Genomic DNA, 16,748 nt, shown 5'->3' with positions numbered 1-16,748 from the left:
AATTCTGTATTAAGTCAAGCCAGCGTTCTGAGCTACACAACCTTCTAGGCTTTTGTTGGTTTGTTTTCAAATATGAATCTTTAATTTTGCATATTCAGAAACTGGAGATTAAGAACTATTGTATATGAGAAGGTTTTTTTGTTTTTTTTCTTTTAGAAATCAGCTTTTCTAAAAGTTGAATCAATGCAGCTCTGGATCGCTTAATCTGGTCCCATGATATATACAGAACACACCGGACTATGGTAACATCACTAGTATTGGTAGCCAGCTGAACCGGAAACTTGTATCTGCTGCTTGCCATATATATAATTATTAAAAGTGAAATGATAAAATTCTTTTTAGAAGAGCACCTTGCAGCCTTCAGCACTAAACACATGATCATAAAGAGCACTCCATCTTTCCTGGGGTGACTAGGCAGCATAATGAAAAATCCAAGATACTGATGGAACACCCAGCATCTTTGGTTCATAACGCCCTTGTTCACAGGGCTTAGGGCAGGCATGTGCTTAGGTCAGGTCTTCATGCTTGCCAGTGCATTTCTTTTCTTCTCGTCCACGCTGTCTACTCAAAGTTCACTTGCTGCTACACCAGCGTCAGCAAAGTGGTCTGCAAGCAGGCCTGAGAAATGCATGCATTCGCCATCCGAATCCATTTTCTGATCCACAATCTCCCATTGCATTCTTTTACACAAGACATGCTTTATAGCTTACTAATTAACTAGTAGAGTAAATGCTTCAGGACTAAGGTCACTCTCTGATTAATTTTGGATCCTAACCCCACCTCTTGCTAGCTGCTCAACCACAACAAGTTACTTATTTGCTCTCCACCCCAGCTCCCTATTTTGAAAAGTAGGGAGAAACAGTCACTGCTTCGTGACTCAGACACTACTTTCAAAGCCTAAGAACAGTACTTGACAGGAAGACAGCGCCCAGTAGCTGATAGTGACTATAATTATTTTGAAAGGAACAAGGAGTGGTTGGACGTCATATGTATAGACGCACAAATATATCATTTATAAATAAAATTATACTGTATATTATATACATATTTTCATATGCAATCCAGAAGTTTTGCATTTACATTTAACCTCTTCTAAAAGAAAGCAGGACTTTCAATGGCAGCTACCATTCTCCAGGATAAGAGAGCTAAGGTTTTCAAACCCTCCCACCAGCATGAGTAAGACCCGTCTCACAGTTTGGGTTGGTCCTGCAATTTCTCAGGAAGTTTGATCCAGCCTTACCTGAGCCTACGGCAGCAACAGCGTGCAAAGGGGTTTCTTTTGTTACTCCAGTGAAACCACCCTACCGCTGATGACACAGGACCAGCAGGAAATGCAGTGAGGATCTCCCTTCGAGAGGATAAACAGTACCCCTGAGAACTTCTGAGAGAACTTCTTTTTGTAAAAGATCATTGGTTTTATTGCTTCTGCTTGATCTTTTTGCCCTGTTTCCTCTAGGGAGCTTGAAAGTGGGTGGGTAAGTCAGTTACCCAGCTAAGCCAGCTACTAGGCAAATAAGTTGTTTTGCATTATCTTGGCTACATATATAGAGATATGTGCATATGCATATTTTTCTCATGCGTGGGCCAGGATAACTCTAGAAAAGATGACAATTAAAAGTCTATTAAAGAAGTTACAAAGGAACACATTAAGAACTCAAAAATGCTTTCTTTGGTGTAACAGTTCCATGATCATTTCACTTGGAGGTTGCCTGCTGAAATGTAGGCTCTTTACAAGAACATCTAGGTTTTAAAATGACTGATCTTGTATTTTCAGGCCCTGTTAACAGAATATCTGTACCAACTTCATGGGTAAGCAAGCAGTTCAGTTGTGTAAGCATGAATACTTAAGAAGGCACAGGGGAAGAGAATCAACTGAAACAGCCTATAAAATAAACTATAAATTCACTATCAGAATGGATACCATAAACATAACACCCTTGTTCAAAATCAACTTTGTTTTTGGAGTCCTGGTGGCGCTGTTGGTTAAGTGTTCAACTGTTAAACACAAGGTTGGCAATTCAAACCCCCAGATGCTCTTAGGGGGAAATTTCAGGCTGAGAAACCCTATATGGTATCACGATGAGTCAGAATTCATTGACAGTGGGTTTGGATTAGGTGGAGTGATGGTTAGTATTATGCCAATTTAGTGGTATCTGTGCGGAGGTAAGGGTATAGTTCAACCTCTAAATAAGGCCTTAGCCTGCTGATGCCAACTTGGGGCTTTTTTATAAAGGAAATGGCTGATACACATCTTTCTCTCTCTTGTACTCTTTCCCTCCCTGCTTGCTTGGATTCTGTGTCTGGCCTTGGGGACACTCTACCTGGCCTGTTGTACCTAGGAGTTGCTGGGGTCCTGCCTTACCCTTGCACACCTTGGATCCATGAGACTCTGCACCCCTAGCCCATCATTTCTCAGCTTTCCACTTCCCCTTCCTGCTCCATCTGCTGTCAGCTGTGTGTATCGAGAGAGCGGGCTCCAGGTAGTACATGATCCATGGGCTAGGGTTAGCCTGGACCAACCCACTTTTTGATTTAAAATTCTTTCTTACTTATACATATTAGTGTTATTGGTTTTGTTGCCCCAGAAAACAGCTTAATGCAGCTGGCAAATTTATGTGTAAACTAATGCGGGTAAGAAAACAACAAAACCCCACTGACATCAAGTTGGTTCCAACGCACAGTGAGCTTATTATAGGACAAAGGACGACTCCAGGGGTTCCCAGACTGTAAATCTTTACGGGAGCAGACAGCATCATCTTTCTCCCTCTGGGACACTGATGGGTAGAGCAGCTGGCCTTGAAGTTAGCAGACTAACATAGAATCTACACTACCACCAGGTAGGGCACCAAACTCAAAGCCAAACTCACTGCCATCAAGTGGATTTCAACTCATACCAAGTTCTGCCCCTGTGGGTTTCTGAGACTATAAATCATTATAGGGCCAAAAAAAACCTCATCTTTCTCTTGCCCAGTGACTGACTGGTAGGTTCGAACTGATTACTTTGTGGTCAGTTCAGACTCATGGAAACTCTAAAGGTGAGGGCAGAAATGCCCTGCGGGTTTCCAAAAGTGATTCTCTTTTAGGAGAGGAGAAACTATCATCTATCCTCCATGGAGTAGCTGGTGGTTTTGAACTGTTGACCTTTCAGCTAGCAGTCCACTTTGTAACCACTATATCCAAGGCTCCTAAATTAGGGCATAGTACATATCAAATGAATCCCTGGTGGCAGAGTGGATTATGTGTTGGGCTGCTAACCACAGGTCAGCAGTTCAAGACTACTAGTTGCTTCATGAGGGATAGATGAGACTTTCTACTCATGTAAAGAATCAGTCTTGGGAAACCCCTGGTGTGTTTCTGCCTTATCTACTCCCATGAAGATTTACAGTTTCAGAAAGCTCCCGGGCAGTTCTACTCTGTGTATAAGGTCGCTATGAGTTGGAATCCACTTAGTGGTAGTGACTTTGGTTCAGTTTGCTTATGCTAGAATTGTCTATAGTTGGAAGTGTCTCAGACTGGAGGCACTCTGAAGTAAGAATAACAGGCCCAGCATGCATTCCCAGGCAGCAGGTCAGGATGTAAGTCGTTTGTTCATCAGATGAATGTGTCAATGTTTAAAATAAGCAAACAAAAAGGTTTTCAGGAAAAATGACTATAAAGATGTATAACCAAACACTATTACCACTCACCTAGGTGATAACTTGCTCCCTCCTAGCCACGTGGCCAACCTTGGCTTCAAAAAACTTCAACCTGAAGTTGACATTACCTAAAAAAATAACTTTATTTTATCTGCCTAACCTACATTTCCTTTGTTTTCTATGTAGATTGACTTTTCTCACCTTGAAAATTGACATGCTTCTTATTCCTAAGTGCTGCCTAGCATGAGGTATACGATTCCTCAATAAAACTCCTTTTACTCCCAACAGAGGCTAATATGTTATTCTTTGATATTTCTGGGGTCAGAAGTGGGACTTTGAAGGTGCATTGTCTTTGACAATTCATCAGGCAACCAAACATGGACATGGTACCTGAATTTTGGCTCTTTGCTTCCTGAATTTTCAGTAATTATTTAAGGTAAACAAAATTTAATATTCAAAACAAAACAACTCTCAAAGCTACGCTTTACTTTCTTGTCCTGATATCTCTAATGGTTATGCTATGGATTTGTTTTGGTTCTTGTAAGTAAACATTTGTTTAATTGAAACTGTTCCTAAAAATAAGAAATGCCATTTATAAAAGAAATTTAGTCCCTTTTGGGTATTCTTGCTCACCACCTCAACAAACATTATAATCTTTCTCATGCTTGTTCTTGTCTGTCACTCAGATTTGAGACCGGTAGACAGTGTGTGGCCACCCTTTCTTCCTTGATCTTGCTAATCCTCCAGTCAAAAGGTATATGTTAAACCTTATAATGGCACAGAGATAGAATTTTATCACTATTTTTAGAAGCCTGCCCAATAAAAAAGTGAACACTATGTTTAAAATTTAACAAAAAACTGATACATCCTTCCTGTTAAAAATCCTGCAATCTGAATTGGAAATAAATGCACTCTAAGGACAAAGCAATTATGTGCTCTTAATCCACAGAGAAACTACTAGATTTACTAATTGAAAACGTTTTCACTTTTAAATTTGCACGAAAACCACTCTGTCTGCTATTAAGGCCATCTGTTTACAAAAGACCATTCCTCCTGAGTACTAAAGCCTCAAAGGTAGTGGAGGGGCACCAAGACTGAACAAATGCTGATTCGTTCCTTACCTTTTCCCATCTGTTAATCCTCTTGAAGCTATATGCCCTATAGTGCTCAGTTCTTCTATCCCTGTCAGCCTACTGGGAAGAGATCATTTATATGGATGGAATTGTCATTTATAATTTAATGAGAGAGTAAATATTGTTGAGTCTAACTGATATCCCTCAGTCAACAGAGACGGTTCTGAATTATACAAAATTTAGGAAGTCGCTATTCATTCTTAAGAAGCACTTGCCCTCTCCAACATTCTGCTTAGTCTGCTTCTTTCCCTCTGACTTCTTTTCTTAGTTCCTAAGACCTTACAGGACATCATATCTACAGGTGTAGGTTGAGTTTTTATCAGTTGAGGCAATTAAAATTCAAATAAATGGATCTATACCTTTGCTAAAAGTTCCACTGTATCCACTCAAATGAAAAACAGAAGAAGTACACGTTCCCATTATAAAGTATTTCATTTATACAGGTTTAATTATCCTGTGTACAAGCCCATGCAATGCTATTTTATTTTAGCTTAAAAACAACAATAAAAATACAAATAATAGGAGATGGCTATTTATGCAAGCTTTTTGTGCAATGAACTATATAGCTCTTCCTGGATTTCCAATAGTTCCTGTTGTTTGGTGCCGTTGAGTGGGTTCCTACTCATGGCGACCCTGTATACAACAGACTGAAGCAAGAGCCAGTTCTTGGGTGAAACATTACAATTGCTCTTATGTTTGAGCCCACTGTTGCAGCCAGTATGTCCTAATCCTCATTTATTTCTTTCTCAAATCCCTTTAGATGCAACTCACTCTATGGGTTGGTGTGCTAGATACATAATCTGTTGTCAATTTGAAAGGATTAAGAGTGAAGGGGTGGAGACTATTGTGTCAATTGGATCATAGCCAATAAGGCCTCTGTGTGGGCAAGACTTTCTCCTGAGAATTCTGAGAAATCTGGTTTTTCCTCCTTCGAGGCAGGAGAGACTGCTCACACCCTGAGAGACATTGCAGCTGACAAGACACATGGAACTACACTAGTGCCCTGAGCTGGAGAAGCCACATGGAGACCCCTGACAGCGCTGTGATGCTTACAATGCCACTGGATCTATAAGTCTTTCTTCCCACTGGCCTGTGATCTTCCTGCATTCAGCATCATTGCATGTGTTTCGTGAGTCTGAAGAGGGCTTTATAGATCGGTATCAGATATATAGACTGATATCAGACTTATGGGCTTGGACTGGATTGGGTTGGGATGCTTTCTTAATGTACAATTACTCTTTATATAAAACTCTTTCTTAAACACATATGCGTGTTTATGAATTTGTTTCTCTAGTTGACCTGGACTAACATAGCTGACTTTTCCAGTGCCTTTTTCAGGATTCCCATGCATCCTCAAAATCAATACATTTACTCCTTGCTTATCAATGATCTCATTATCCAACATTTCACATTTACAATAATAATCTAAATAATAAAAATTGACTGTCCTACTATTTTCCACCTGGATGATGTACATTTTGCAGTAGTGAATGCTGAGGTAAGGTAAGAATAACTCTGTTTGTGATGCTAAGTGTCTCTGTCACTGTAGTGGGCCATGATTTTCAGTGGTTCCACAGTGATGTAAGTCCTGCTCCATTTCATGATCTGATGTGATCACACTCCATTTTTACACAATGCCAAATTCTGCATAGTGGCCTAGTCTTCAGAACCTAACCATGTTGCTAAATTAGTTGGTATATATGTCTATTTTTATTTGGCAAACTCCGAAGTTTACATGAACTATCATCCATAAGGTTCATTTCTTTTAAAAATGATTATGTAACTGTGTCTTTGGTGAGCACTGTAGGACCTGAAGCTTGAATGTGTACAACAGAACTTTCTAAATCTTTGGGTTCTGTTTTCACTTGGTCCATTTCAATTCAAGTCTCTATTGCTGCTCTCACGTTTCCCTCTATGGGTAGCAAGGGAAATCCTGTGACCCCTTTCAGGTCAGGCATCGAAATCTCATCCGCCAGATATCCAAATTAATCACTTACAAGTCCCATCATCAATTAAACATCTAAAGATAACGCAGACAAGATCCTTGACACTGCAGAAAAAGAAGCGCCCTTCCTTCATTGTCCAAGCGCATGTTCCTCGTGTTTTTAAACTCTTGCTGGAAGCACAATCACCATCCATGTTTATAGCAGCATTCTTTTGACAGTACCATATGCAATTCTCGGGGACAAGAGAGACTTTCTTTCCCGTCACTTCCTTCTGAGCTGTCAACTGAACTGCCTTTGCCATCCGTAATGCTACAAGCGTTTCTTCCAGGCAGAGTCTCTGGTGACATAGTGGTCTGCTAACCAGAGGTCAGCAGTTTGAAACCACCAGCAGCTCCTGTGGAAAAAGATGAGGCTGTCTCTCTCCATAAAGATGCACAGTCTCAGAAGCTCACAAGGGTAGTTCAACTCCGTCCTATCGGCCCGCTATGAATTGGAACCAACCAGATGACAATATGTTTAGAGGGTTTTTCTTTTTTGGTTTTCTCTTCAAGGAAATCAAGGCTTTTACAATAAAGTCTCTTAAAATTCTTCCAGTCGTCACTCATTATCCAATCCCCAAACTTCTTCCACATTTTAAGTATCATTAGAATAATATTACATTCTTCAGTGTCAACTTCTCCCTTAGTAATGTAGTGTTGCTATTAACAGAAATCTAAATGCATGACTTTAAGAAGCAGAAGTTTATTTTGCTCAGAGGTTAGAGGTCCACATTCAGGTGGCCGGTGTTAGGGGCAGGAGCTCACTCTCTCTGCTGGTTTTGGGAAAAGCCCTGATCGCTTCTTCGCTTCTGCTCCTGGGTGATCTTCATGTGGCTGAGAACGGCTCTTCTCACATCTCGGTGCTTCCACCAGACCACACTCGCTGCCATCCAGTCCAGTCCTACTTATAGAACAGAGCGGATCCGCCTCTGTAGTTTTCCGAGACTGCCACTCTGTATGGGAGTAGAATGCCTCATCTTTCTCCCGAGGAGCAGCTGGTAGAATCAAATAGCTGACCTTATGATTCACAGCCAAACGCATAACCCACTGTGCCACCAGACATCCGCTCTGCTGATCATTTGTACTTATCCTTTTATACAGAAAAGTGATTGATTCAAGATTCACTAACCTGGTCTCATTAACCTAGAATTTCACTCCATTCCCAAGTGACTTTATAACCACAGGCATACAGATTAGGAATTGTACAACATAGTTGTACGTGGTATAATTCAATCCACAATCAGGTAAAACAGTATCTCACCACTGCTGAATTTCCTTTACTAGTGCTTTGGTCCTGTTCACTACTATCCTCCTCCTCCCCCCCCCCCTTCTCACTTTGCTTTCAAATTTGCTGAGAAAAATTAGCAAATAATAAATAACTAGATAATACAAGATTTCTCCTTTAATCACATGTAGTTTTGCTTCCCTTCTCACTCTCTTTTCTTTCTGCCATCGTTCCGGGAAAAGAGCCAGCAGTCCTGGTGGAGAGGGGCTGGGGGCCTCGTTCTTATGCAGTGTGAGAGCTGCCATGCATCTCCAGCCAGGCTTACTAAGGTGCCCATTGACAATATGGAGTGGAAAGAGCAGACTGGAATAGTCAGCATTTATAAGTCAACTGGTTACACGATACCAAAATATATAGCCAACTGCAGAATTTATAGCAATAACATTTATGTATCGTGTTACTCCTAGAACAATCCAATTTATAAAGTGCCTATTGTGTATACATAAGGAAGAATCATAAATCATTTACATTAAACAGTGTCAACAGGGAAGCATAACTTCCCCCCCGAAATTCTGCACACTGAGATGAATGCGGTTTTTGAAAGAAAGCACTCTGAAAAAGAAAAATCAACTCTGATCCATCCTAGGTGGACAGCCTACCCATATATAGGTACAGGTGTCTGTGGAGTGATTTAGAATATGTATGGAACATCTCTGGAAAATATTAGCTTTCTCTGAAGCAGAAAGATGTTTGCAAAGTGAAGTGGGAATGTGGCAAGAACCCAAATCCGTCACCCACCTCAAGGTTGTTTTTGTTGTTGTTGTTTTTAAATTTATTTCTCAGAACTGAATTAAAAACAAACAAAGAAAGTACAAAAAACGTACTTGACCAATTGTCTGCTATATATTCATCTACAGGCACTTTGAGAAACTCTGAGGTTTATTTACATCAGCTGATTTGTCTCCTTGTTTCTGAAAGAAGACTCAATCTGTGGCCAGAGCTGTGAAGAATCCCAAAGTGAAACTCCAACATGTATGTGGGCGCCTCCCTTGGTTCACGGCCTAATCCATCCCATTTTCAGAAATGCCATTCTCTTTAGAAAACTTGGTTTCAGGGTACTGGATGACACACAATTCTTCTCTTCCAAATCCTTTCAAATTAGTAATGGGGGACATGTTTTTGACAGTTCATCTTTGTATAAGCATTTAATCTTATCCCGAACTCACAAACATATAGCTGAAATGTATAAGAAAAAAAAGAGTCTGAATTTCTCTTAGAGTGCTTTAGGTCTGCATAAGTGTTCAGGAAGAATTAGAGAAATGAAATTTCCTTTGAGCTTTAAACCATGCCCTAAATATATCCATTAAATTGCTTTAGCCCAAGCAGAGGAGTAATGTAAAGTTTTGCTTATATATAAGAATAAATTTCTGCTTTCAAAAGAGCATTTCTCCTCCAAGTCTATTGAAGCCTGATATTACTATGAAGATCAACATTTCCTATCTTGATGAAAATTAAAATTGAATCTTAGGAACAAAGAGAAAGAGACACAGGGCAGGAAGAGCTCTTGGCCAGTTTTCAATGAGAGAACTTCTTGCTCTTTCCTAGTCACAGATAGCTGACGCTTCGTCAAGATAGACTGTAGGCTAGAAAACGGAACACACTCGGCGTGATAAGAGGTGCAAGCGTCCCTCAAAAGACGCAACTAGTAGTAAAGTAAGAGATTCAGGAGGAAAAAAGTCGGAACGGCAAATGCGCCACGGTCTTTAGCGTGCTGTCTTGAAAGCTGAGGAACACCCAAGACACCTGTAGTTCAGTGACACGGGCTGGAAGTGGACAAATGATGTTTTTCGTCACCACTGTTAAACGTAAAAAGGATCTGTGACAGCTATCCTTAGTCATTAATTAAAGTGTTTTGTTAAAAATCCTACCTATTCAGCATGATGTGCAGTGCTAACTTCAGAGTTTTTGTGGAAAGAGAAAAGTAAGCTCAGAGCAATTGACTTCATTTCACGTGTTTATGCTTTAACAACATCCGATAACACAGAATTCTTTCCAATAGCTCATTGGTGTTTTAATTCATTTACAAAGTATTTTTCCTCGTGTGCTCCTTCAAACCAATTGAAAATCCTAGACTACCACCTCCTTCTTGTCGATAAACTGAGAAACCGATGTAAAAATAAAGCACACTTATAATTGTTCTCTCTGGCTGCTTGTCTGGTCACTAACTTGCTAAAAGGCTGTTTTCTTCCCGATACTAATTATAAATACGCAATCATTATGTCAGAATTGTACGAGCTTCCTATTCCCCTGTGGTTGATCTACAATTTCTACTCCTGTCCCCCAAATGCTTCAAGTAAAAAGAAATTTAAGAAAATAGCTGCCTTAACCAGCATATTCCAAAAATATATATGGTTGAAAATTTTTCATATAAAAAATAAGGAGCCAACAGATAATTATGCAAAATAGCATTTCCTTTACAACTTCTTTCACAGACTGGATTAATACTATTTTTTAACCTGATGCGACTGAATTAAGGGAATTTAGAATGCATGTAGATATAGGCTCTCACAGTGGCTGACTCATCATTGAAAACCTCTTTTTTGGAAGCCTTCTCATGTTGTCACGGTGAAGTTCTCTCCTTGAGTAAAAGATTTTTCCTCTTTTCCATACACAAACAGAAAGAAGACTTCCATGTTAACCACTCTTTTCCGCCTTCGCCAACAAGACCACGCAACTGCTTTTCATTCTTAATTTGATATCGTTTAAATGATTAGCTATATTCATGTTGTTCTTTTATTCAGGAAACAATCCCTGCAACAACTCATTATCCTGGGTGGCTATGAATACCAATACTGGTTTGTTTGTTTTTTTTTGTTTGTGCCAGAAGTTAGCAATTCAATGTCGGTTTTAGAATTTTTTAAGCTAGATTCCACAGTGTTGGGAAATCCATAGGCTTCTAAGACCATACGGGAAATTCCATGTGCGTGTACCATGTACCTCCTGTGAGCTGGCAAATCATTCATATTTGCTACTTAGCATCCATGCTTCCTTTCTGCTAGCAGCACCCCATTTCGCTCTGTGATGCAAGCCTCAGCCTTGCCCATGGGAAGGGACAGTGTTGATTCCGATTCCCATCGGTCATGCGCAGGAGTAGCCCAGGAGCAAATCAAAGGCAGCCAGAAAACAACAGGGGTTCAATTGCACTCCCCGTAAAAAGATTTTCTCTTTCCTTTATGATCAGAGGTCTGAGAGGATGCTAGAATTAAGCCAGTGCTATCTTGTTACCAAATCAAGTCAAACAGAAGTTGGTATTAGTGGAAGCTGAGAGATTGCAAGAAATTGAATCTTGATTTACATTACTGACGGCAAAAGTTAACTCTTTGTCTGGACTCTCCTTTTGGGGATAAATCTCTCTCTCTCTCTCTCTCTCTCTCTCTCTCTCTCTCTCTCTCTCTCACACACACACACACACACACACACACACACACACACACACACACACCTCACTTGCATACCTGGCCTATCCAACATACAGTCAAATTTATATGTCATTAAAATAGAGAAAAATTGATAAATTGTCAAGGGGCATGGGGAGGTGGGCGGAATGAGATGCTGATGCCAGGGGCTCAAGTAGAAAGAAAATGTTTTGGAAAAGATGTTGACAACACATGTACAGATGTGTTTGACAATATGGATATATGTATGGATTATGATAAGAGCTGTAAGAGCCCCCAATAAAACAAATTATATACATATATATAATTATATATGTGTGTGTCATTGCTATTTCTTAATTTAGTGTGAAGGAATTAAATTGATTGAGGCAGTCCTTTGGATCATCATTTACAGGATTATTTTCCCGGGAAAGAAGGAACGAAAAAATGAATAAATCAAAGAAAGGAGGTACCAAAGGAAGGAAGGGATGACAGTAGAAGACAGGTGATCTGATCTTCAAACGTTGGCTTCTAAGAGAGAGCCCTGCAGTAGATTCTAGTATGGGTGGAAGAAACTGTGATTTGGGGGTTAGACACAAACAGGAAAATATTTTATAGTAAAGCAAATATCTTTACCATACATTAGGAGAAAAGACTTGTTACACATTCCGAACTCGATTCTAAGCAGACTTGCTGACATAATTGCCGGGTCCCTAAAAGTAACTGCTAGCGTTTAGGAGTGCTCGCTACTCCCTTTTCACTGGCCCCAGAAATGCCAAGGGTGAGTATTTTAGATTAAATGAATAGATTAATAAACATCTTTGGAATATCTATCATTAAAGCTGATTTATGTTATGCTGCTAGCAGTAATTCAAAGAAATGCCACACTATTCAAAAAATATTGCATGTTGTTCTCACCGCTTTGCCAATGTTATGACACCACGTAAGTATGACAATATCTATATTCTTTTTCAGTACTAAGTATACACAAAAGCCAATATATATTAAACCACTTTAAGTCCGCACAGGCATCCGCTCAGGAAACACTCATATTTATAACTCTGATGAATGGCCTTTCATTTGTAAATTTATAGTGTATCCGTAATTTCTTGGGGAACCAAGAGGTTCACTGAAAAAGTTGCCACGACATTTATCTATGCAAAGATGACTGGCATTGTTTATGATATTAAATGCTTTAAAAAATTAAAATCATATTGCCACATTGCTCATGTTTCAAATTGAGCACTGTATTCTCGGCGATTATGATGTTTAATCTACAGAGCACACTAATATAATTATTAAATATGTCCAATGTTTATTAGAGTTAGCGCCATCAGTATCAACTACTAGACATTAGGTAAACTTTATGCTATCAAATCTCTTTTTATATTTTCTAGCTCTACTCCTTTCTATTAAACTTTATATGTGTAACATTAAATAGAATGGTTCTTACTGCTTATTTTTACTAAACTTGCGTGGGTAGCTTTTCAGAATTACTACCAGCATAACACACAGTGTATTATTTATTTTTAAAAATCACTACCAAAATACACATCTTATTATGAAAATAAGCTATCACCCCAACTGCCAAACCCACTGCTATTGATCCCAACTTAGAGTCCTTATTTTTTCCCTTAAAAAATTGGCTCATAATTCTTATATCATATAATCCACTAGTTCAATCATCGCCACAATCAATTTTAAACATTTTCTTCTTTCTTCTAGTTCTTGTTATTAGGGTCCCAATTTCCCCAACCTCCGTGGTCATGCTCCAAGGTAATTATTAATACAGTTATTGTCTCTATGGATTTACCTATCATGAATTTGATATACAACAAAACAAAATCAAGACACAAACTAACCAAAACCAACAACGGTGACAAAATGAAATGGAGAAAAACTTGAATGGAAAAGAAAATGGAAAATATCACCACGGAACAAATTTAAAATGAATCAAGATGGAAGCGAGATGACAAGGTGTTACTTTTAACCTAATGCATCCGGCTAGGATGATGGTCAGGAGCAATTCACCCGAGGCTTAGTCCACATGGAAAACTGCATGGAGACCTGGGGCTTCCACTTGCATCCATACCCTTCTGCAAACGGGGTGTTTAAAACTTAAGCTCTGCTACCATTCCCTCCTCTGGATTTGAATTTTATTATTTAACATCTTTGGAACACACAGGCTGGTTTGCTCCTTCTGTATGGACTTAATTTTCGCACTTAGATGGCCGCTTGCTTTAAGACAGACTTTAAGATGCCAGACACTATTCTTTCTGGTAGCCGGGCACCATCTGATTTCTTCACCACACTTTGTATACCGCCCATATCTTTAGTGATCTCACCATGAGGGCAAGTATCAAGTAAGAAAGGCTGTGAATTTTTGCTTCTAGACTGCCACATCTTTCAGATAAACTAATAAGCTTTATTGTAACTATTCTCGTGCCTCAAAATATATTTATTGTCAAAACTCAATAAAAACTGATCAAGAAGAATAATTGTGTTCTACTATAAACTTTGCTCTACTGGAGACTTAGGATGAGAAAGAAGACCCATGAAAGGTAACAATTATCATTAACACAGCCTAAAGAAGCTAAAAAAGACTGAACCTGGAATAGCTTACGTACTTGATTTGGTACGTCCCCTACAACTTTCAAATGATCCAATCTCTTTAGTCTTAGCTCATCAGTCAAAAAAATTGCAATGTTTGCAAAACTTGTGTACAAAGGAATTCGTACACATTACACTCAGTCTGTTTTGCACAAATGAGACGTACTACTAAAACGAATGAAATAAATAGTTTACATACCTACACAGAGTGCTAGCTCCTCAAGGGGACAGGCGTATTCTTTACCATCTCTTGGTCACCAGTGGCCAGCACAGCACCTGTATATAATGTAAATCCCATAGATGTACTGAATTAACTAAGTGATACGGTGATGATTGGAATCCATTTCGAAGGTAAAATTCCATGAACTAACCATTCTATCCATTAAACTTTTCCTTAGTATTTTATATTATTAAAGTAGCAGTCCACATTCTTTACAATTTGAAAGACCATTTTATTCTGAAAAACATATTTTCAAGCATAACTGCTTCTAAATGTGTACACATGATATATTCTTATTGGGTTTTTTTGTTTTGATAGTGACAATATAGTTTTCTGTTTGAGATCGTGTGCTCTGTATAGCCCAAACCCTTGTGCCACCATTTATTATTTACATGGCTTGGATAAATAGCTTAATCTATCTAAATCTCAGCTTGTCTATAATGTGGGGGATAATTATAACATTCTTCTTATTAAGTTATTCAAAGGATTAAAGGAAATGCTACTTAGCCCACTGCCTTGACACAGAATGTAACTCACTAAGTAATAACTATCACGTCCTCTTTCCTTTCCCCCTTCCTTCTTTAAATTTTGATAGCCAACAAACACAACAACAACAACAACAACTTGGAAACATAGTTCGCGAATGTAAAAATCATATTGCTAAAAATGGCATGGATTTGATAATGTTTGTGTATACATTGAAAAATACTTTTATTTCCCTTTGTACATATGACAAAACAACACCTTCCCCATTCCTAGAAATAGAAATGTTTTGTTTGTTTGTAATGTAAATGATAGAATTTAGAAGTGGATGAGTCAGATACAAATAAAATCTCTAAAATTTAGCATGTATACATCAAAGCTTGTTGCCACTGCTAGGTGTCATCCAGTCAGTTCTGAATCCATGACAAACTGTGTGAAGCAGAATGTCCGGCCCTGCACCATTCTTACAATCATGACTGTGTTGGAGCTCAGTGTTGCAGCCACGGTGTCAATCCATCTTGTTGAGGGCCTAAATCAAGGCTAGATATTAGAAAATGAACTTTATTAAAAGATGCACTAATCTCTTTAACAAATTACGCTGTGGAGATAGGATAGCCATTTACAAAAGAATGCAAAGAGCTGCATATCTCCAGCATATACAAAACAAACTGAAGATGAACCAAAGATGTAAATGTACAACTCAGAAATGTATCAAAGAAAAATAGGGGCCTCGGTGGATGGCACAGGCACAAACAACAGAAGAGAAACCAGATGACCGACACCTCCTAAAAGTATATGTTCATGTGCGTTAGAAGCTTTTACCACCAGAACAAAAAGATAACATAAAGGGGCGGGGGGAGATTGGCAATGACACATTGAACAAGGAAACAGTCTCTACAATGTATACATAACTTCAACACCTAAATAACAAAAAGACAACTAGCCCAACTTAACAATGGGCAGAGGACATGAACAAATATATCACCAAAGAAGACAAGCAGGCAGCCAACAAACATATGGGGAAATGCTCCCACTCATTAGCCATTAGGGAGGTGCCAATCAAAACAACAATGCGGTATCCGGTCACAACAGCAGTCAGAGCAAAGTTAAAAAAAAAACAAACGGAAAAGAACAAGTGCTGGAGAGGGTGAAGAGAAACAGAAACCCCCCTCCAACGCTGGTGAGACTGTAAAGTAGCACACCACACTGAACAGCAGTGGGCGCTTCCTCAAAAAGCAGGGAACAGAACTAGCCATATGTCCCAGCAAGCCCTTTATTCTGTATATGTCCCAGAGAAACAAGAGCCATGTAATACTTATGTACTTAACATAATACTTATATACTTCACGTAAAATGCGCGTAATAGTTTAGTGCAAAATATTTCTATTATGTATTTGTATATGAGCCAAAAATAGGGGACTCAGAAATAAATTTGCTACAAAATGCCCAAAAGGAAAGGAATGCTACATATTTTTTTATAGTTTAGAGAGCTTGACAAACTAAGATTTCCCATGAATGCCACCACTCAAGTCCAAAATTGGCTACTTTTAATTCTGAGAGTTTAGTGATTCAAGACAATTTAATAACTTTAATTCAGACATTTTTTTGTAGACTGACCAGAAGGTCGAACTATAGTTTATATCTATATCACTACAACCAATAGATCCTTTTTAAAGGAATAAATATTGTGATTATTTAATTTTTAAAACTAGTGTGATCATTTATATCACAAAGATGTGACTTTCAGAAATATTTTCTGGATTCATTTTCATAACTCCTAGATCTTGTTGTCGTGCTAGCCCCCTGGGGTCACTGGCGCTGTCTTTCAGAAAGCGGTCAGCTGGGATGGAGAGCAGAGGGTCATGGATCAGCTTTGAGTTTCAGGGAGAACATCTTCAAATTGTTAGTGAAACAACAATCTTCAGGGAAGAGATCTGGTAAGTAAAAAGGCAATTTGAAGATGTTCAAATATTCTCATTGAAAATATACAAAAATGCTAGGACACTGGGCCAAGGTTTTCTTAC

At 38.8% G+C, this 16,748-nt stretch overlaps 1 protein-coding gene across 2 annotated transcripts in view; it reads right to left on the bottom strand.

The window, feature by feature from the left end:
• The window catches only part of SOX5 (SRY-box transcription factor 5), a 1,186,854-nt gene that overhangs the window by 945,724 nt on the left and 224,382 nt on the right, over positions 1-16,748 (bottom strand). For both annotated transcript variants that reach the window (XM_075551990.1, XM_075551991.1), the window contains exon 3: positions 14,221-14,297. The gene's annotated coding sequence lies outside the window, so the exon portion shown is untranslated. The remainder of the gene's footprint in view (positions 1-14,220; positions 14,298-16,748) is intronic.

The sequence above is a fragment of the Tenrec ecaudatus genome, chromosome 6 (assembly GCF_050624435.1).
Source record: "Tenrec ecaudatus isolate mTenEca1 chromosome 6, mTenEca1.hap1, whole genome shotgun sequence".
Taxonomy (NCBI): Eukaryota; Metazoa; Chordata; class Mammalia; order Afrosoricida; family Tenrecidae; genus Tenrec; species Tenrec ecaudatus.
The sequence above is the reverse complement of the archived record's forward strand: the minus strand, read 5'-3'. Positions and strand labels throughout refer to the sequence as shown.